Raw genomic sequence first — 23,484 nt, 5'->3', positions numbered from 1 at the left:
GTATAGGTACACTGGGCTGTTTCCACTCTCCTTCCCTGCATTGTGGATTGGAGCCAGCCATAGACCAATTCTACAGCGATGAAATGACACATTCCCAGAGCTCTCTTTGGTGGTTTTCCACTTGGACCTGTTGTGTGTGGTATGTCAGGAGTGTGTGCATTTTCCAAAGCTATCTCTGCCTTTGTGGTGGTGGTGGTGATAATGACGATGACAATGATGACGATGACAACAATAATAACAACCATTGCTCTCCCGATGGTTCTGAATCATCCATAGCCTGGATTCATAATGTCCACGTGTATCAGAACCTACTTTTGGGACTGTGACTAGGCAGTCCGTTGTAGGGACTGTGAATGAAATATCAATTATTGTTCTAGAAGATACAGCTACTTTCACACGGAAGCTTAACAGCAGTTTCTCCCTTTAAACACTTTATTTATTGATTGTCAATGTATGTATACGCCATGTAGGCATGTGTGCCAGGGGACAAGTGTAGAGGTCAGAGGGCAACTTTGTGTATTCCTGCCATCTTTATGTGCATCGTGGTCACCAGGCTTTTGTGCTGTACCTGCTGAGCTATCTCACCTGTGTCACACACACCCCTGCCCCACTTCTCCTTCCTTCTCCCCAGCCTTAAGGCTAGTTCAGACCCAGAAAGACCGAGCCTGAACAAATGAAATTTGAAAGGATATTACTGAGAGCTTTGTCTGGGCAATATTCTGGGAAGGTTCTGAAGCAGCCCTGAACACCATTAATTTCCTGTATATACATAGTAAATTAGAGCACTAAGCACACATTTTTATAAATCTTAAGCTTGGGAGGTTCATACTTTTCTATGATACAGAATGAAGTAGAGGGAAAAAAAAAAAAAAACCTCCAGACTTGAAGTTTAAGTCGGAGGTGTTTGTTCACTGGTTTTGGAGAATGGAGGGTTACTGATGACTCAAGCTTGTCAACCACTAGCGAGGTCTCCGGTCCTGGTGTTTCTGGGGTGTTTGCCATGCGCTGCTTTGAATGAATGGCTTGAGTGGAAATAGTAAGAGTTTCCTTCCTGCCTTTACTTTCATATTCCTAGTGCTGTCGACATTCCTTTACGGTAGCCTTATTTGAAAAACACTCATATATACAGCAGGACACATCTTTCAGGAGTTAGGGATCAAGCTATAAATATAACTCTCCAATGATGAAAGCTGCTTGGAAAAGATCTCTTACTATGACTTTTCTCAACCGTCGCAGCGCACTATTAAATGCATTTAAAAAAAAAACAAAACACTTATCTAAGAGTCTAATTGAGAAGAGTATTGCCTTGGGAAATTGCTCTGCCCAAGACAGCTGCCGCTCTGTTCCTTCTCAGATTTAAAAAGCCAAGTCCCACTTCGCAGTCTGCAAACAGTAATTACCTCGGTGAAATGAGCAGAGGTTCCTTAAAAGGGTCTGCCGGCTTCCCGGGATCTTTCCGGGGTGAGCAGGGATGCGGGGCTGATAACCCAGCTGCCTAGGAACTGAGCAGGGCCGGCTGCAAACTTCTCAGCTGTTGACAGGCTGGCCTGCTGAGAACACTGGTTAAATATAGCACGCGCAGCTCAGCGCCCCAACAAAGTCACTGCGCTGACAGTGTGCGGGGAGCAGCAGAGGAGAAACCTAATCTCAGAACCCAACAACACCTAGCAACAGTTGAAAAAACTTTGAAACAAAAGTCTGGGGTGGGAGATAGGCGACTTCCAATTCCTGCTGATCCTGACTGAAGGCGAAGCTGCAGCTACTCTGTTTCCTGTATGACTTCAGCTACTGGCTAGTCCTAGCACAGTGGGAAAAGCGTTTTTTCCTCAGTCTTCTTTTGGGCTGGCTAGTTTTTCAGGACTCAGTCTTGGGCTGTGGGACAAGCCACTGGGTTCTTCAAGGGATAAACCAGCGGCGAAAGAACACACCATTGGTTAAGGAGTCGACAACAGGTAAGACAAACCCCCCCCCCCCCGCACCCCCAAGTAGCAACTTACTCCGGTAAGAAATCTGTTTCTACAAGAAGATGGGTCGCTCCTATTCTGCTTTGTCTCTTGCTTGGCCCCTGAACGTGTAGGAATTATTAGAATCGGTGTGAATTATTAAAAAAAATCAAAACCTTTTCTCTTCTTCACAGTCATATCGATTCCCTTTTAAAGGCAACATTCTGTGCTGTCTTAATAGTCATCAAGCTAGCCCTGCTGAGTGATTCATGTTTCTGCAGGTAATAGAAATATGACGAAAGTACAACCAGGGTAACTAGCTAAGTCGTGGAGGGGACATTTTCCCAGGGACAAAATAGCTTTTATTTACTGAAAGTAGCTGAGCAGCTTGTGAGGTGACTGAGGAATGTCCTGTCTGCTGTCCGGCGTTGTTGTGCTGTTGACCCGCTTCTTTGTGGGCTTGGTTTGCTGGGTTCTCTGATTGCACCGGGACACCTTGTGCCGGTTCTGACCTCATTTGCCTGCTGTTGCCCAAATGCATCTGACTCGCACAAAATCTGCCTGCTGCTGATTCACTGGGAATGCTGTGTTACTTAAACAAATTACATTGAGTGATTGCCTTTGTACAGATAATAGATTCTGCTTTAAGAAACTTAGAATTTTTTCTTTCTTTTAGGAAACAAATTTATCTTTTCGAAAGCTGCGTGGGTGTGAGTAAGAGTGTATTTCCAGTTGTGTGAAGGAAATTCTGGTATCCTCTGAGGGTGTATTGTCTCCCCTTCCATGAAGTGACATGCACTTTCATCAGAACTGCTTACACAGAACAGTTTCATGTTGAGTCTCATGCAGAGCTTGTGGCTACAAACCACTGATACAATAGCCACTGTATCAAACCACTGATTGATTCCCAGCGATGTGTAGCATAAGAGAATGGAATTATTTTTTCAAATAATGCAGAGTTTGGATGAATAAATCTAAGAGCAATATCAAAGAAAATACTGAAGAACTTTTTAAATAATTGAATGCTGGACTTGGAAGTCCATGCTTGTAATCTAGCAATGGAGAGACTGAGGCAGGAAGATTGCTGTGAGTTCAAAGCTAACCCGAGTGACAGAGTAGCTACATGGTACATTTTAGTCTAGCCTGGCTACAGAGTAAGACTCTGCCTTTAAAGACAAGAAGAAACAAAAAAATGTATTTGTGTCTATTTTGTCAATGTAAAAAAAAGAGAGAGAGAGAATTTCCAGGGGCTAGGGAGATGGTGAAGAGCACTGGGGGCAGAGGACCAGGGTTCAATTCCCAGCACCTGCATGGCAGCTCACAATTGTCTGTAACTTCATTTCCAGGGAGATCGGACACCCTCGCACAGGCATACATGTAGGCAAAACACCAATACACATTAAATAAAAAAAATTCAAAAAATCCTGAGCTTCCATAAACCAATTTGGAAAAGAACCTTTTTGACAGATGATAATATGAAAGCCTTTTTAGCAAATGTTCCTGTAGTCGATTGATGACTAAACAGTGTGTTTAGGGAAAAGAAGTGACACTGTCATTTCAATGTGTATCATGCTACACAGTTCTGGCTATGTGCTTGGTTTGCAAAATAAGTGAGGCCAATCCTGTGTTACTGACTTATGCAAATGACACTGAGTGTGCCTGCTAGGAGCATCCAGGTTGGAGAGGAAACTCACGGTTTGCCGGGGATGAACTATCTTTGTCTTGAGACACTTATGAGAGTAAGACGTAGATGATCTGCCTCTTTCTCAGTCCTAGGAAGGGCTACACCGCTGGCTTCCACACGCCTGTGGAAGTTCAGAATCTGCCGTCAGTCTGAGGCCCTCAATACTCTCTGCCATCAGGGAGAGGCACCTTTTAGATACCAGCACAGTGTTCTACCCTGAGTGAAGGCCGCGTCTGCTGAAGTGGAGTCTTGAGTATCATGAATTGTTTTCCTGGCTCTAAGTTTCCTCACGAGAGTTAAGAAGTGCTAAGGTTAAACCATGTCGTTCCCTCCACTATCTGAACAAAATATCAAAGTCCACGAGTGCGGCATCCATCCTCTGATTCGCTTGAGTGCACGTTTGTGTGCTGTTTTGGAGTGTCCTCTCCTTCCTTTCCCTGTAAGAGCAGTTGGACTCCACTGTTGCTCTCTTTAGCTCTTGGCTGGATGCTCTTCTGCTGCCCACTTTCAGCCCCATTACCGTCCAAACCATGCTGCTGGCGACTAGGGGAAATATCTGTCCACTTTGCTGTACTTGTCTGTCTATGTGTTGGGTATCCAGTGGATAACCAACGCCTTGTTGCTGCTAAACACCAAGGCTGGATATTTTGAAAACCTTCCATTACCTGACACCCACTTCACTTTTCCATTTTCATTCCCACTACTCAGCAGCAAGGTCCCTTGGCTTCAGGTACTTCAGACTGGGGACCATCCTTCAAAACAGGCACAGTGGACATTTGAAGACGTTGCCCTTTCTCTTGCCACTCGCCTTGCTTGGGACACACTTACTCTGCACTACCACCTCCCATCTTCACAGTGGTTTTGGAAGTGACTCCTTAGTTTGGACAGTGGGATGCTGTTTGAGTTATCGTCCTTCACGGTAGGCTTGGCCTCATTCAAGCTGGGTCTGTTCTGTGAAATCTTGATAGCTCTGAAGTGTCCCGGCCCCATGTACACAGTGGATGATCTATTAACTTCCTAGGTTCCAGATCTCTAACAATGGCCATGTGAGGAAGTATAAAATCAAGAAAACTAACGAGAAGCATGGCTAAAAGCATCTTACCTAACGTTTTTCTCAGTGAAAAAAATGTTCACAGTTTTGCCAAGCTTAACAGTGTTCATGCATCTGACCGTGAGGATGATATCGCATGCCTCACAAGTGATCCCAAAAGGATAGCTATTTACCTCCATTCTGTATATGAACCTAGACTTGTTAAGCCACTAAATTCTGTAGTTCATATTTTTTTAAAAGTCATCTTTTAAGGCCAGATTTTGTGTATGGTTACCTTTGGTCAATTCACTTAAATCATGACTCTATGAGTCATGGATTAAACTCTGGCCATGAACAACAAAACATTTAAATATCATGGTCATTTAAAATATTTTCTTCTTATGTATTTAAAACACAGATGTTTCTTGGTACCGCTTTCAATCGTTCATGAAAGCTGCAGCCTTGCTGAGAGAGGGCAAGACTGCACAAGGCATTTGAAGCAATTTGTTCTGTATTCACCAAGACAAACAGAGTCTTTTCCTATTCTAAGGTGGTTTTCTATTGGGATTAGTGAAATAGTTAATATATTCATTGAGCAGTGATCTCTGCCTAGTTTATAGTTTTTAGTTAATCTTTAGGAGTGAGATGTTGGGGTTTATACCTTCTAAGTAGTGTATATTGTAATATACTACGTTTTTGTTTTAGATGAGCATTTCTCTTTAAAAGTTTTTATTTATATCATTTTTAGTTTGTGTGTGTGTGTGTGTGTGTGTGTGTGTGTGTGTGTGTGTGTGTGCGCACACGCGAGCACATGCACGTACCTGGTGAGGCCAGAGGCACAGGATCTTGCAGGAGCTGGAGTTGTAGGCCATTATGAACTGCCTGACGTGGGTGTTCAGAATTAAACACACATCCTTCGCAAGAAAATTAATGTGCCTGATATGCACCGCCCCCTTCCAAGACTTATGTTTATTTATGTTTATGTGCTTGCCTCTGTGTGACTGTGGGCCACATGGGTGATGCTGCCCGAGGATACCAGAAGAGGGCACTTCATTCCCTGCAACTCTTAGCTGTTCACCTTAACTGTTGAGTGCTGGGAACTGAACTCCACACAGTCAGGGAGTCCCCGTAACCACGGGTCTTCTCTCCAGCCTACAGATGAGCATTGAAAAAAAGATAACAATAGGACAATAGATGCCTCAGACTTAAGAGTATTATAGAGTTTAATCCACACTTTGTGCTTTTAAATAGAAAGGGATGGGACCAGTAAGCAAGCTTAGGCTAATGTCTACTTTAACAAGAATGATTAACAGAAAAATTAACAACTTAGAAAAGTGATATAAAATGTACATTATAAATTAATTTATGCAATATTTTAATACACGCTAACAGAATAAAAGGTAAGGTAATGAAATAATTTTTGCTGTCTTGAGTCTGATTAAAGATCTAATAGTAAGGAGCCCGTCCTGGAAGGGGAGTCAGGAACAGCAAGCCTGGTGACCTGGGCTCAGATTTCAGCTCGCTTTGGCCTTGGTCAGGTTCCCTGTGCTCCGGTTTTCTTACCTGAGAGTTACAGTGCTTTGTCTTCATAGTGCTGTGAGAGGATTGAGCAGCTAATACTGTAGGTATGTGTCTGATAGGTTGCCCAATGAATCTAGTCTCACCTTTACTGTCACATTTTAAGTGTAATTATTTTAATCCTAGTTCTCTGATAGCTTGTAAACCGAAGCTCCCCATCGTTAAGAAGGGCAGGAGAACTCATTCTTTACATTGGAATCTGGGTTGGGACATTCTCTGCTGCTGGGCGCCCTAAGCAGACACAATTTGAAGAGCAGCCAATAATTCCAGATGGAATTTATGCTGCAACCCCCACCCCACCCCCACCCCTGTTATCACTCGGCAGTCTTGTGTCTTCTAGAAGCTTTACTAAAAAGGTTAAGAAATCACCCACAGGATAGACTGTTCTTGTTTCTATATTTGCACTTGGAGATAAAATGTCTTTATACTTAGGGCTTGGCTGTCTCTTCCACAGCCAGCTACGCCGGGTAATGCATAGCAGGGAAGACTTCCATGGGGTGGAATGATATTAAATTTATTATTCTTTATTTCTTGCCTTAGATGTTTTGTTTTGTTTCACTAACCTAATAACAAGTAAATCAAAAAACAAACAAATCAACAACAGTTAAAAAAAAAAAACAAACCAAGAAAGGTCGCCTCAGGCTAACTTAGACCTTACCAAGTCAAAATGAATCCTTGCTACTCAGAGCTCTTAACTCTAGTCAGTCTTAAACATGACAAGAAAATCTACCACAGGACAAACAGAAGTGATGTCATAATACAAAGATGTTTGCGCATACACGGTACATTGTATGCACCCAATTTAACAGAAATATATGAAGTACTCCTACCGGGGGTGAGTTTCTAAGTGGAGAGAGTAGCAGTAAACTTCGTTAGATATCTATGGTTTAGATTTGCCGATTCTATTCCAGCTCCCTAGTTGGCCGGCCAAGTCTGTACTGAAGATGTGGCATTGCTCTCCAGTGAAAACCTGGTGTGATGAAGGAAAGAACGAAGTGGGGTGGAAGACAAACATATAGATAGGTGAGGTGGGGGATGGGGGTTAGGGGAGAAAGCCCTTTTCTTGGTTTTGCAAATACACCGCAGAGGTTCTGAGGCCAAAATATAAGGACTCAGGAAAGCAAACCAAGTTATATTATTTTTCCTTAAATGGTCAATATCACTCTTTCCCTAACAAGAAAAGGGAAAGGTGGTTGGCAGAATACAAGTTTCTCTGGTAGTAAGTAGCTGGAGCAGTTGAATTTCAAAGGCCAGGCATCCTGTTGTGGCAGAACTCAGGAGGAAAGTCAGCCTTGAAGTGAGTAGTTTTATGGTTTAACATCCGATGGACAACTTGAGAAACTCTGGGCAGAGGAATGAAGTCATGAGACTTTGCTAGTGTCCCTGTGTCCCCCACCCCTGCGGGCTTCGTTTAAGCCACAGCAACACGGAAGCATGGCGTAAGTTTGTGTTTGCTTGTCCTTTTTTGGGAAATGGTGTCAGTGTGTAAGACTGGGTGATTTATGTGTTTCTGGGGGCCTGTGGAGGACAAACCAAAGGATATTTTAAAGCTAGGACAGAATTGATCCCAAGTAATTTGACTTCAATTGAGCACTCAAGGTTTAAGGATTTTTCCAGTCTGAGTTCCTTGCTTAAATGCTGCTTCCTACTGCTTTGTCTTAAACGTGGGGAAAACCATGCTCGTTACACTGTGGCCGAGGACCTTAAGAGTCTGCACTTAGGAATAGCTCTTTCTCTTTTGTCATCATTGTAGCTGCAGTCTTCCAGGCGCCTCAAATAAATGAATTATCCATTCCTTACTTTCCTAAAGAAAATGCATAGGAAAGACATGACTCGGACATAGGAGGGAGAGGGGAACGCATGCTTAAAACATCTTCCATTCTGAGGATCTGAGATCAGAAGATGATTTGATTGAAAACAGTAGACTTATGACGTCACCAAGACAATCAAGTTATTGCCAACTTGTCTTGTTTGTCTGTAAGAGTTTTGCAAAAATAATCTCCCCCCTACACACGCAGACGTACATGAGTCACAGGCAACATAGTAATAGGGATAAATTAACTTTCTTTTTCTTTAATATACTTATGCCTCGAGTAACTCGTTTTAGAGCTTTCTGCCCGGGCTGGAGTGCTACAGAACAACAGGAAGGGAAGAGGCATTGCTGAGTTCATAATGCTATTTCAGTGCAGCAGTAGAGGCGCATGAGGAAATGACACCCGGGTCTGTGTCTGGAGCCTGCAGTTACTGTGACAACAATGAAATTCGAATGAAAACAAAGATGGTCTGCTCAATGGGGAGAGCCAGCAAGCTGTGCCAGCTGAGAGGTGTTCAAGGCTCTCTGAGCTTCCTTGACTGTTCAGGAAGGGACTCGTGCTTGAAGGGCAGCCTGGTATTTGGATCATGGAAGCTTGGTTTTCACACGCTGCCCTTTTGGACATCCTCTGCTCTGTTGGGCACCACCAAACCAGATGCTTTACTCACAGCCTGCTCTGCTCTGCTCTTTAAGCTAGTTGGGTTCGTGGTAGTCACTCCTCAGGTGATGCCCCAACCTTGGTAAGACATTCTCACCTTCAACTCTCTGCCCATTCAACAGATCATTGCCCAGCTCACCAGGGGTTTCATCAGTTACTGGGGCACTCAAGCCCCAAGTTTTGCAGAGTGATCTGATTCATAATATAATGACAACAGTAGCTGTGTGTATCACCATTTACATGTGACCATGTGTGATATATGCGAATAGTGATAATAACAGCCAGTGTACACTTGAGAGCAATTTGTGCAAGCATTATGCCAAGCATACCATGTGACTGGTTTCATGTGCTCCTCAGAGAAGCTCTATGACTCCACCCTCAATTTTTTTTAAGTGTTAGAATTTGAACTCAGGGCCTCAAACATACTAGAAAAAATGATCTACCTTTTTTTAAATCCCTAATCTCATAGATTAGGGAATGAAATTCATACATGCTGAGTAACTTGCCCAGTGGTAGATATAAAATTCAAAGTCAGGTGATTCATCCACTTTTATGCCTTAGTTCAGCCACCTTTTTGAAATGTAGGAAGTTTCTCAAGGAGCAACCCCTGTGCCGTGTTTAGGAGACTATAGAACTCAACACTGAAGGGCTTTGCTGCCCTTGTAGTTGTAGAAGGTTCACCAAGGGCAGAGGATAAACAGACTGAAGGGCCTTTTCCAGAGCTCCCACAGCTGAACTAAAAGCTTGAAAGGCTAATGAAGTCTAATAACGCAGGAAGAAGTGGAAGACCTGGGCACAGAGTTCAGGAGAAGCAAGTCTTAGTCACTGATTTTCTCTCCCAGGACAGTTTGGTTTCTGTCAACTGGCAGGAAGTTGTCCCATCAAAGCCAAGCAGAAAGGATCAGAGAGTCTGCCATAGCTTAAGAACAACTACCTGAGTTGGGGATTTAGCTCAGCGGTAGAGCACTTGCCTAGCGAGTGCAAGGCCCTGGGTTCAGTCGCCAGCTCCGGAAAAAAAAAAAAAAAAAAAAAGAACAACTACCTGAAAGTTGTCAAATTTTGTGTTATTTGAGACAAGATCTCACTATGTAGCCCAGGCTGGCCTTGAGTTAATGATTCTCAGCTTCCCGAGTTCTGGCTAACATACTTAATTACCTCTGGCTCTGCAGCCAGTGCATGGCTATTGTGAAGCTCTGCCAAGACATTTTACCAGGTACTTCTTTTCAGCCTTTTATCTTCATAATTCAAGAGTTACATGATGCTAAGTTCTAACCATTCAGAAATAATTGGGAAATTTTTAGTTTCCTCTGTTGACATTTAACTTCTGGATTGTCTGAAGTAAAGGAAAACAGTTTGAAAGGAAGGGAGTTTTAATATTATATTTATTTTTATTATTTTGATTTATGTATATATGCATATTCACTCCCATGTGTGGGTATGTTCATAAGACTGCAGGTGCCCACGAAAGCCACAGTGGTTGGAATCCCAGGACTGGAGTTTCAGGCAGTTGTGAGCAGCCCAATGTGTGTGTACTGAGAACTAAATTCAGATCCTCTGTTAAGAGTAGCAAGGGCTCTTAACCACTGAGCCCTCTCCCCACATTGCTAATAAATTTTAAATGGAGCGTATAGAATGCTTTTTCTTATGCCAGAGTCTGTAAATACTTTATTTTCCCAGTGAATCAAACAGTTCTCCCAAAGAGAATGTTTCATACAGAATGAAGATGCATAATAGAACTAAGTTCTCCCTTCCGAGAGATGCTCTAAGTTGAAAGCAGTGCCTTGGCCACCAGGTTAGCACAGCCTCGTCCCTCCTCCCAACACCCACTCACTATTATGCACTTGGCTAATGCATAGGACTTGCACTGTGGCTACAGGATGAACATCTTCCTCAAGCAAAGCTGATGTGTGTGTGTGTGTGCGTGTGCGTGTGTGTGGCATAGACCTGTTTCATACATGGTGATGGGGAAAAATTAAGGCAGAGAGTTTCCTTTTTACCATCAAGGCTTTCTGCTTCATTTGTAGATCCCCTTGTAACAAATTCAGAATTTCCCCCCTATTCTTCTTCTGCCTTTAAGTTAAAAGATCACACTGTCAAAGGGAGGAAAATCCTTAAGTGTTCTCTCCTTTGGTGACAAAGGACTTGACTGGTTGACTTCCGGAATCTTCTCCCTACCTCACTCAATTATTCTAAAGCTCTCTTGGCAACAAGACTGACTGATACTTTCCACACTGGTCTTTAATGAATGCCTCTTAAGTGGGAGATATTAACAATTTATCACACTTAAGAGTTATTGAGATCTCTGTAAGATTTGCTAATTCTCTTGATACTTCTGTGCCTGTCTGACGGCAAGCAGAAATGGGGGCTGTGAGTTTTATGCCTCTAATGATTTTGTAGATTTGCTTCTGGGGCCATCTCTCCCAGGATACAGAAGAGCTTGGACACCTGTAGACTCGCTTCAAGTGGAAACCATCCCACCATCCAGTGGGGCGGTTCTTAGCACTCTGGTATTAGCGATGCTTCTGGCACTATGATGAAATATCCACAGAAGCAACTTAGGAGAGGAGAGATTTTCTCTGGTTCATAGTTTCTGAAGGGACAGTCTGTCATGGCCAGGAAGGCATGGTAGCCAGAGGCTTGGTCTGTGGCCTTCAGAGCTTTTAACATGGTAGATTAGGTATCTGTGCCCTCAGTCTGGAAACCAAAAGTAGATACCACCTACAGGGTCCAGTTGCAGCAACCCACTTCTGCCAGTGAGGCCACAACCTCAAAGGTTCCAGTCTCCCAAGACAGCACTACCATCTGGAGACCAAGTGTTCAAACACAGGAGTCCATGTAGGACATTTTACATGTTACATTCTGTTTGTTATGCAATGGTAATGAAATTCTATGAATCCAGTTCTCGTGCGAGTACTTGAAACATGTAAGTGCCCATAGCTCCAGAGATTCTGATCCAAGTTGGCCTATGTGGGGACTTTCATGTGACTATAACTTGTATTCGTAGATTAAGTTCCCAAGTCCTCTGAAGGTAGCATTGGGTTGGGAACAGCCCCTGCCCAGTGCTTGGTAGTGGGCTCTTCCCACACCTCCTAGTGGCTGCATTTCTGTCTGAGGTCAGTGGATCCCAGGATCATATGTGGATTTATCTCTTAGAGTCTCAACTCGTGATCAGTGACCGCTTCCTGATTTGTCTTTTTGTGATTGCACTTCGGTTCTATAGAAGTGGCACAGATGTAAACTAGGTCCAGAACAAGGACCTGAATGTGAGGCCTCACGTCCTCATGTATTCATCTCTATCACACAGGTCTCATAAACGTTATAGCGGCTTAGCAATTATTGACATTTTCTGTGAAATGGGTGTATGAGATAGGTACTCATATATGATGACTTGACAGATTGGGAGGCTGAGGGAACTGAGGCTGCCTCCCTCCCCACAGCAAGCAGGTGGCCCGTCTGAAATGAGTCCAGGCGCTCCCAGTCCGTGCTCATCCACTCTTAATCACTCTGCTATTTTGGAGCTGCTCTGAGGGTATAAGGTGTTGAACAGCAGCTGCTCCTTGTTTCGGCATGAGTCTGGTGGCAGCTGGCTTTGGTGCCATGAGCGCTCACTCCTGGGTTTTTGCTTGACTAGGGACTAGGATTGTGCCTTGCCTTCTCTTTTCCCAATGAGTAATCTGGTTGGAGGAACCCTACTGCCCTCAAGACTTCGTCCAGTGACTTTGCTCCCTAAGTCCAGCCTTTTCTTCCCTTGTGGTCTGTATAATACCTTATGCCTTTCTGCTGGGAACGGGTTCTTTTACTGTTCCGGTCATTCTAACCACAAATTCTACTCCTGTTTTAGATCCCTTGACATTTCTTTGCTCTGTAAGTCCGGTTTGTCCCTTTCATTCTTCCTGTAAGTCCTTGGTCTATGCGTTCACACCACACCCCAGCTTCTCAAACAGGATCCACAGCACCAGGAAGGGATTAATCAGTTATACTCCACAGCAGCAATGGAGCATGGGAAGCACACTGTTCCCTCGTGTGAGGCTGGTCAGTGGGTCAGTGCAGTCGGAAGAACTTTTAAAAAATCTACATTTTTAGGCAGTACCTATAAAATTCTGTATGTGGTACATTCTACAACTTTCAAGTTCCACAGAACAGGCCCTTGAATACCTGTAAGGAAATTTATCACTAGCCTATTAAGTGAACCTTTCTTAAGATAAAAATCAACGACACACATTGTGCTATAGATTTCTCTAAACAATAGAAACAAAATAGGAAGCGAGAGACTATTGTGATCACTTTGTAATAAATAAATGCAAACTGAAACAGTGCAATAAGATAGTTCCAATTATGACTTAAGACTGCCTTTAGAATCATCTACAAGTAGTGCTGAACAGTGTTTGTTAAGTCATTAAATACCAGGAACTCGAGAAAGCAAATATTCTCAACCAGTTTTTATTATTAACAGGCTCCACATCTTTGCCACCCCACAACAGGAGAGAGAGAGAGAGAGAGAGAGAGAGAGAGAGAGAGAGAGAGAGAGAGAGAGAGAGAGAGAGAGAGAGAAAACGAACTATGGGTGTTTTTCCTGCTTCCCACCTCTAGACATCATAGCAATGTTTTTTCTAAACAGTAACCTAAAATCCGCCAGCACTGCCTGAGCAGCGGATGTTACCAGGTGAGAGGGGGCGAGCCATCACTCTGACTCCCAAGGCACAGATGCACTTCCGGTAGCAAGCTAGAATGTTGTTTGTCGTACCTGCATACCACAGTCCAAAACTCAACCATCTATAGGCTTCACAACAACTGTTTGCTCCTCATTCTTTTCCCACAAGCTCATGAGAAAAAAAAAAAAAAAAAAAAAAAAAAGGAGAATCCCACAACCAGGCTTCTCCTGCAGTCATTAGCTGGAAACGCTCTCATCCTCAGAAATCTATTTTGGAGTTAGGATTGCTCCACTCCCCTACAAGTGGTGAAGCAACAGCTGCCATTTAATGAATGTCCTTGCTGACAGTTCCAGATGAATACCGCGGAGTTTCCCCACCCGTGTGGATGCTCCCCGTGTCGCTCCCGGAGGACATGTTGAGTGGACTTGTTTGATTTCATCTTCTTTGCCACAGCTTTTTTTTCCCCCTTGCATCACTTCCTCCAGATTTTAGCGATGCCGGAATGTGCATCAGGATTCCCGGCTCCCGGGGAATAAAGTCCCAGTGCGCGCATGTGTTCCTGGTGATGTACTGGGATGGACTCTTTCCAAGACGAGCACGTGGACCTCTGAGCTCAATGAGAAGAAAGGACAAGGGCTGGGAGCAGCCAGATGAAAGTGGCTTGTGGTTTCTCAAGAACTGAAGAATTGTGTCCATTCGAGAAACAAATTAGACAAAAGACAGAGCTCTTGTTTCCCACATAGTGCTAATGAAAGACGGTGATCCTACAGTTGGATGCCTGGCTGGAATATATTATCGTTCCAATTTCTGTTTCTAGACACTCTCCACAGTGCTGGCTCGATTACTGTGAGATTTAAAAGGATTTGGGCTATGTGGAAGCAAGTGACCCTAGAGGGAGGTCTCTGCATCCACTCATGTTGAAGAACAAGTCCTGGGGCCCAGTCAGTCTCCTGTAGCCAGAGAGGGGGCTAGGCTGATGCTGAGCTGGGAGCATGACAGAACACAGGATCCAAGCGTCAAAGCACCAGACAGCAAACAGGTTGAGATGCTATGTCAATATTGCACGGTCTGTACTCGCTCACAGGGACAGAGCTGACAGCAACACAGCCTCACTGTCATGTGACCAGACCACTTACACTTGGGGGTGTCAGGGATGCATGCGGTAAATTGATTCTTGCTGTGGTCAATTGGGAATGCTGAGGTCGAGAGGGAAATAGGGCTGGATAAATAGGGCCTAAGGGAACACAGCAGAAATTAACGTGACTGAAAGTTGCCGCTACCAGGGATGCTGGGACAGGTCCGCCGTAGCTCGATACATGTGGAGTTGGGAAGTTGCACTTTTTCCTCTATGTGATAATTTTAATGTCTTAAAAATATCATGAAGAGAGTCTATTGCACACACACACACACACACACACACACACACACACACACACATACACACACACACACATTTCATCACACTTTAGACTGTAGTGGGTTTAATGAGCCCAGAAAATATGCATTTGTGGCCTGGAAAATTCCTAATCCATACCATTCCCACTTCAGAACAGTGAGCACTCTCACCATGTTTGAGAAGGGGAGCAGAAGGCATCCTACAAAAGTGTTTGCTTTGGGCCTTTTATAAGTTTGTGCACTTTAACAAAAATGCTTACATGTATTGAATCCTCCAAGTACCCAGCTGCTGCTGAGCCAATAAACCCCACAAGCAGCCAGAAGTGTTTCGAAGCACAAGTTGAAAGTGTTGCCTCACCACATATTAAAATACAAGTTGAAGGGCTGGAGAGACGGCTCAGCGAGGAAGCTTGCTGCTCGTGCAGAGGACCCTGGCTCCGTTTCCAGCACCCTTTTCTTTGTGTGGCTGACGACTGCCTGTAGCTCCAGCTTTAGGATATCTGAGCTCTCTCCTGGCCTCTGTGTGCACCCGTGCACACACAGATATACATGTAATATAATGAGCCTTAATATACATGTAGTATTATACATGTAATAATAAAATGAACCTTAAATTGGAACCACACAAGTTAGACACACTTTCATAGTGGTATCGAAATCAGCTTACATCAGATAAGGAGATCAAGGGGGAAAAGAATAGAAAGTAAAAATCAACCCCAAATAATCCAAACCTGGCCATGTATGGTTTTAGTATTGGAGGGCAGAGACATATCAAACCCGAAGTGGTATTGTCATTTAACCAACAGCGTTGAAATGACTCTGGAGAAGAGAAATTAAGTTTCTACATCATACTCAAAATACATATTAGATAGACCAGAAATTTAAGTTTTAAAAAAAATTTAAGTTCCTCAAACGTGTACATAGACGCAGACAGATGACCGTGGAAGACCTTCCTAATCCAGAACAAACAAACACTCCAGGAAGGTGGGCCAGTGACCATGGCCCAGTGGGCAAAGGGCCTTGGTGCCAGTCCTGACGAACTGAGTTGGATCCAGTCATGGTGGAAGGAAAGAACCAAGTCCTCCGTGTTGACCTCTAACCTCCAATACACTCTGTGGCACATGTGCACATGCCAACATGCCCCCACATAATTATTTGTAAAGCAAAAGGTTTTTTAAAAAAACCCTGTGAAACAAAACAGTCAAATGAGTTTGACTCTGTAAAAAATGGGGAAAACTCTTGATCAGGAAAATAAAAACAAACACCCAAAATACCAACAGAGCAGGACATGGGCACAGATACCCATAAGCCCGACGCTTTGGGAGAGAAGCCAGAGGATCAGGACTTCAAGGCCAGTCTCAGCTACTTACTGAATTCAAGGCCGGTTTAGTGTTATTGCAGCCCTGTCTCATTGAAAACAAACGAAACAAAAATACAAACAACCTTTATGAACAAAGTTTAAACTTTAAATAGCAATTTGTGATTTAGTGACGAAGACCAATGTCTTTAAAACAAGGAGCTCCTTTAAGTAAAGCAAACGCCATTATAGAGAAATGGATAAATGACAATTCCAATAAGCCCTTGGAAGACCGTTTAACCTTCCTGGGAATAAAAACTTCAAATTAAAAGAATTTGTTATGATCTCAGCCAGCACATTAACAAGGGACCGAAAAAATTCTGACATTAGTGGAAGTAGGAAACAGACGCTATATATTGATGGTGGGAAATTCAACTGGGACAGGCTTCCTGAAAAATACGGTTCGACAATAGGTGACAATATGCTTGCAGTCAGAAGGAAAATAAGTGCATTTCCATTCTGAAAAATAAGAGAGTGCACACACACACACACACACACACACACACACACACACACGAAATGCTTCTGAGAGCACATTGTTTTCTTTTTCCTCCTATTGTTCTCAAATCTGGCAGATGTAAAGCCTTTTATTTTCAAAAAAGCCAGCATACTTCTCACTCAGTTGTTTTGGTGACTTTACCAGGTTGATTTACTGGGCTGGAGTTTTGAAGCAGGCTCAGCAGGCTGAAGCGGCAAGTGCATCATGGTAGCCTCTTGTTTCCTGAGTGACGCTATGGTCCAAGCCTAAGCTGACAGCCCACATTACAGAGTGTCATATGGGGTGGATGTGCTCCAAAGTGGAGTCCCTCCCACAGGGAGGTGCGTGATCCCCAGATGCTTGACAGTTAGCGGGCTGGTGCAGAGCAGAGATGGAGGCAGCATCTCCCTTGAGTCCCATGCGCTCACATCCTGCTTCCCTCTGGGGCAGTCCTGCTTTGGGAAGAGCCTTGCCTGCAGCTGGACCTCGTGAGGGCAAGCCTGCTGTTTGCTGTCTGATCCTGCGGCTGAGATGAGTAGCGGTGTGTGCCCGCTTTGTTTTTCCAAATGTGCTTTTTCACAACACTGATTTACTATTATGTGGGCATGCCTGGTGTGTGTGTGTGTGTGTGTGTGTGTGTGTGTGTGTGTGTGTGTGTGTATGTGTGTGTGTGTGTTTGCCACACGTGCAGGTCAGAGGAAAAATTTTGAGGAGTTGGTCCTCCCCTTCCACCTTTATGTGGAATCCAGAAATTGAACTTGAGTAGCCAGGCATGAATGGCAAGCAGCTCTACTCACTGAGCCATCTTGCTAGCCTGAGATCTTTTTACCTTTCTCTCAGTGAGGACTGAGGCCAAATACTACCCACAATTCTGTGTGCTTTAGCCGGTGACTGCTAGATGAAGGGCAGTTGTGTACCTCATGAGTACCAGTTGGCTTTTTTGGCTTCCAGGCACTTGGTACCTCACACAATGCTACCTGAAAATAATACCTAGAAAGTTTCAGAAGTGCACACCTCCTGCGTGTGAAATGGTGCAGTGCTGTTCGGAGTGGTGTGACATCCTGGACCTCCCAGCTTTGTCCTGCCTGGGGATGTGGATCAGCCAGGCTGGATTCACTTCCTGCTGCGTCATCATCAGTAGCCATCTCTGGTATAAGATCAACTGTTAGGTACGTGGTGCTGTGTTCAAGTAACCATTAATTTCTTAGCAATGCACAGGACTGGTGAAGGGCAGAGAGGTAAGTTTCCAAAGGGAGAGAGACACACAGACAGAGACAGAGAGAGACAGAGGGACAAAGAACAAGTTGACATGACTTTTATTATAATATATTGTTATACTTGTTCCATCCTGTTATTAACTCTTGTCTGGGTATCTAATTTACAAAGTAACCTTTCTTACAAACACACAAAGGCCAGGCAGTGTCAGTAGGCTTCCTGTGGCGAGATCAGCAGTTTCAAGTACCTACTGGTGGAGCTGTAACCTGTGCCTTCTTTCTACAGTGACTGCTCTAATTTCAGCCATTGGTCTCATTTCTCTGTCCCTTTCCTTTAGATAGCTTATCTATGCTATCCCCATGTCTGTATTTTGTATTATCTCAGGTATATAATCACATGGTGATGCGTGCGGTGGGAATTTTTTTGCTTTGGGCTGAGTTTCTTGCACATTGCACTATGGGGTCAGAGATCAACTTGAATCCCTGGTCTTCTGCTCTTAGGATGAGTCCCACCCGCCTCCATGGGAAGTCTTTTTCCCCTTCTCCACGGTGGCTTCTCAGTCAGGCTGTTTAGGCCACCTTCCGTGCAACCCCGTGCTTGCGCCTTGTTTCCTCTTTGCCAAGTCTGCTTCCTGTTGTTTTTCAGTCAATCTCAGAGCATCCCTTACCATTAATATATATGAAAGCTGCATGTGTCAGGATGCATCGTTAGTGTATAAATTAAAAAAAAACATTTTGTTTTTTAAAATAATGTGCTGGGGGCGGGGTTCTGCGCTCAGTTGGGCAGACATCAGTAGAGGGTGTCGGGTTCCCTAGACCTGAAGTCACAAGCCACTGAGAGAGTCATGTGGCTGTTGTGAAACAAACTACACTTCTCTCAAAGACCAGTCAGTGCTCTTAGCTGCTGAACGGTCTCTTTAGTCCCAGGGACAAGATTTTTATTCACAAATGAAGATGTTTCTAACAGCGATGAACCTTCAAACGTCAAGATGTGCTATAAGTTTCTAGTTATAACCCTAGGGATTCTCTGGGAAGTGTCTCCCCTGGAAAAGGGACCTGCAGCTTCTTCTGGATTCTTGTTCAACAGCATATGAAGAATAATTACCAGTCAATGTGGGGACCAAATCAGAAACCTGGGAACATCAGGATGATCGGAATCAACTTTCCTGGGTTTCAACATTTGTTACTCCATTCTACAATAGTATCTACTATATATACTAAGAAACAGGGTCAGCATGCTTATGTATAATGATTACAAAGGTTTTTAACTGTACTAAGAAAAAGTCAGAGTCTTGGTTACATGAGGCCTTCGTCTAAGTTGTAGAAAATCCTTAAGTATGTTCTGTAGGAGGTTCCGCTTGCCTAGCCTGCACAAGGCACTAGATTCACCCTCCAGCAAAACAGAGTAAATAGATAAACACAAACAAACAGGTTAGCGCAATGGCTTGCTTCTGAAAGGAGTTTTACAAATAGGTGTTTAAAGTGTACACGGCTGGAGATACAGCTCAGTGGTGGAGCGATCCTCTGGAGCAAACGGTGCCTGGAAGAAAAGACCTGGCGTTTCAGTGAGAGTCAAGAGGTACAGAGAAGCTTTAACTTTTTCACTTCTAAGTTCATTGACTACAATAGTAATAATAACAATAACAATAATAACAGTAACAACAACAAAGCAATAATTCAAGCTAGTTCACAAAAGACAGGTTTCATGTTGATATTTTTAAAACATTTATTTAATGTATATAAATGCTGTATCTGCATGTACACCTGCATGCCAGAAGAGGACATTAGATCACATTATGGATGGTTGTGAGCCACCATGTGGTTGCTAAGAATTGAACTCAGGATCTCTGGAAGAAGGACCAGTGCCCTTAACTGCTGAGCCATCTCCCCAGGTCCTCGTGTTGATACTTATACTGTATATATCATTATACTTTGCTTGTCTTTGCCCTTTCCACTCCCGTGTCTGCTCCCTTCTCTTGCTGGTTCCCCCACCACACACTACTCCTTCTATATAAGCAGATGTCATATATGCAGATGTGCATGTGTGTGTGTGTGTGTGTGTGTGTTGTAGTTAAGCCTAGATTCTATAGGAATGAAAACTCACAGTGCTTTATCATTCTTCTTTTCCATTACCCTCTATCACTCTGCTTCATCCTTTAGACCCCTTCCTCCCCTCTCAGTGCCCCTCCCACTTTACTTTCATGCTCTATACACTTAAATATTGGCATCTAGTTTCCACACAGAACATTAAACATCTCTCTTTGTGACCAATTACACCTAACATGGTCTCCACTTTCATCCCTTTTTCTATAAATGACATAATTTCATCTATCTCTGTGATGGGACAGGATGTACATAGAAATATGAAATTGGCTTTATTCTTCTCTTGATGAACATCTAGGCTGAGTCCGGGTCGTGGTTTTCATGAATACTGTCTGAGTAAACACTGGTACTCGAGTATTTCTGTCCTGTGCTGATTTATATTCCTTTGGATACATACTCAGGAGCAGGGCAGATGAATTCTACAATAACTCTGCTTTGAATTTTCTGAACAATTTTTCTATGGCTCTCCACAGTAGCTGAAGCAGCATAGATCCAATCAGCAGCGAACAAGGAATCCTCTGCCCCCAGCCGCCCCTGCCCCGGACCGCCTCACTAGCATTTCGGTGCATTCTCGATGACAGCTGTTCTCACTGGAATGGAGTTCTCAGTGCAGTTTCACTATGCCCTTACTATGCCTTCACGGAGGGTTGAGAAAGCTAAAAAAGCTTTTTCAAATATTCATTGCCCATGTTCAGTTTGCCCGTTTCCTGATGGGACATTTCTCAGTGTTGGGATTTCTTGGTTCATTCCAGATAACTCTCCATCGTCTGTACAATCGCAAGGATTCTCTCCCACTCTGGAGGTCGTCTCTCCACTCTGTAGATATCTTTCTTCCTTTTTGCTTTTCAGAAGCCTTTCACTTTCATGCCATTTCGTTTCTTGATTGAGAGAGAGAGAGAGAGAGAGAGAGAGAGAGAGAGAGAGAGAGAGAGGAGAGAGAGGTGAGTGCATGTGGAGGTCAAAGGACATCTTGAGGAGTCAGCTCAATAATATGGGTTCCAGGAATCATTCCTGTCACAAAAATGTGTGACAAATCCATGAAAAAGTTACAAGTATCCTTTCCCCCAAAGGCTGACAGAAGGCTTCTGTCCAGCTGTCTGTCTCCCAGTTCTTCAGGATATGTTCCCCACAGCAGTGGCATACTTGTTTGCTACAGTGCACACATGATTACTGACCTACCAGTGACACCTCTCTTTGCTGACCTTTCTCAAGATTACAGGTCACTGGTTCTGCAGACTGGCCTTCATTTAGTTTTTTTCCCAGTGATTCTTTGTGATTAGACTTACCGTTCTCATCCTCAGTGAAGCATTTCCTTGTCTTAAGTGCCAGAAGGTCTCCTTTCTGATACTAGAAATATAATTTTATTGGTACAACAAGGTCGCATACCTGGTCTAGAATTCTGTGAGGCTCCATCCTTTATAATGTTAGCACTTTTTTTAGACCTTGACTCAGCATGTTCTGAGGCGTAAACTGGTAGACAGCCATACCGCTGTGATAGTGTTGCATGGGCCTTCGTAATCTCCACACAGCTGACTTTTGGACTGTGTGATTGTATGCTGTAGGGAGTCTGTCCTGAGCACAGTGGGATGTTTATCAGATAGCAGTGACTTAAATCCACTAGGCACAAGTACATTCACCCCCTACTAATGACAACCAAAAAGGTCTTTAGCCGTTGCTTACATCCCCTGAGGGATAAAATTACCCATGACTGAAAAGTGCTGTATTAGCTCCCTTGGTCCTCCGACTTGAACCCTGTTGGTCCTTAGGTCTTATGAAACTGAAAGAGAATGGTTGGGACAAACATTTTTCTACTTCGGTTCCATCCCTGTTTAACTGTAAATAGAACAGTTTACCGCATTTACCAACAGCATCTTCAGATACTAAATATTGCTCACCTTGTGGGCAAGAAATTTGCCTGATGTAAATTTTAGTGTCTGTTTGCTCCCAGCAAGTATCACCACAGGCAGAAAATTTTTTGATGTTGCTGGTCATTCAGAATTCACTAGATAACACCCCCGCCCCCAACAGACAGCTCCCACTTCTCCCTATAATTAATAGATGTTTCTAATGCCATTCTTTTCGTGCCTTTGAGAATACGTGTTTGGTTTATTTACATATTTCGGCAAGTAATTACGCTGCCCTTAAACTTGGTTTTCTATCGTTTGAACACTTGCTCACTTCCACCTGTATTCCCATTGAGCTGGAAAGTCTTCAAGAATGAGAGATGTGTGTACCTCTTTATTTCCAACAAAACATGAAAGATGGGCAAAACATCAATAGTGAACATTCAATGATCATGGAGGTGTGACTTCATTCAGCTGCTTGTGCTGGGAGGGACAACTAAATATTTTACTCTAGGACAGATTGCTACCAAGTTTAATTCCAGCTAACAGGGGTGGGGAGAAAGAGGAGGGGGGACATCTTGAATGACCCTTGTGGGGCTAGAGAGAAAACTTCAGGGTATCAGAGAGGCTCTGGGAGAAATTCTAGTGCTCTGCCCTCCCTGTTGTCTCAGAACCCTTGTGATTCTTAGATTTTTATTTCAAAAAGGGAGTGAAAGGTCTTTGACTTTTTTTCTTGTACTTCCTGAGATCTCCCCATTGTTACTACTTTCCCATCTAGAGATTCTGAGTGATAGAATTTTTCTGGAAAACTTGTATAAAGTCATGGAAAGCACTTACATATGTTCTGCACCTATCCTGTGACATTTTTTCTTTTAGAAAAGTGGCTGTTCTTTTTCATTCCTCACACTATCATGAACTCAGTTCTTCCATTTAAATGTTTAAAAATCAAGTTTTAAAAAATTATTAGTTTTCCATTACTGATGGTGTGTTCTTTTTCTTAAATTGTCTGTGGACTACTTAGTAAATATTCTTTATTTGACATATTTTAAGGGCCTGTGGCAGTCTCGCTTCCCAAGTTAGGCACATATTAAAGCTGTGATCCCCCCTCATAGCTCATCCAGGAAGTCCAAGGCAGCGCAGGCTTCTCTGCAGCTCAGTGAGTTGGAAAGTAGCCCAATTTCACTTCACACCCTGACCCGCTTGCCTGATATGTCCTCTCCACGCCCTGGGCTTCCTTCAAGTGTATAGAGACCATAATTAGGAAGACATGAAAATACTGAAATAAGCATTGAGAAAAGAAAAACTAAAATGTGGCCAAAAGTCTTTGAAAGGTGGGTATATTTTTTTTCACTCTTCGTGGGCTCCACATGGACTTTGGGACGATATAAAATCTGCTGCATGGTGTACATCATGTCTCTGTGGCCAATACACATGGAAATAAGCTGACGCTTTCAGGGCTTTAAATACTTCTCCTTAAATAAATCTATTCAGTCCATTAACCATAGCTAATGTTTTCACTCTGGTCTGAGCATGTCACAACTAACGACCAATGTGCAACGAGAAAGAAAAATGAGTCCATTCATGAATCATGCTCTGTTCTCACTTTAGACAAGTTAATTTTCCTTAAATTATCAGGTTCTATCTTAGCCATAGGCCATTTGTGGTTATCAGGAATAAATGTTTGTATGTTTGGCCTTCTGTCTTATGTTTCACATGGAGAGCCAAATTGAATTAG

General features: G+C 43.4%; 1 protein-coding gene across 4 annotated transcripts in view; it reads left to right on the top strand.

Moving 5' to 3' along the window:
• The window catches only part of Filip1 (filamin A interacting protein 1), a 195,264-nt gene that overhangs the window by 32,117 nt on the left and 139,663 nt on the right, over positions 1-23,484 (top strand). The window contains exons 1-2 of one of the 4 annotated variants that reach the window (XM_017595468.3): positions 925-1,952; positions 17,540-17,757. The exons of 1 other annotated variant lie outside the window; for it this stretch is intronic. The gene's annotated coding sequence lies outside the window, so the exon portion shown is untranslated. Of the gene's footprint in view, positions 1-924; positions 1,953-7,280; positions 17,130-17,539; positions 17,758-23,484 lie in introns of those variants that run through there. 2 more of the 4 variants (NM_145682.2, XM_017595469.3) reach the window with 2 other exon arrangements.

This window comes from Rattus norvegicus, chromosome 8 (assembly GCF_036323735.1).
Source record: "Rattus norvegicus strain BN/NHsdMcwi chromosome 8, GRCr8, whole genome shotgun sequence".
Lineage (NCBI taxonomy): Eukaryota > Metazoa > Chordata > Mammalia > Rodentia > Muridae > Rattus > Rattus norvegicus.
This window is presented reverse-complemented; position numbering and strand designations above follow the sequence as displayed.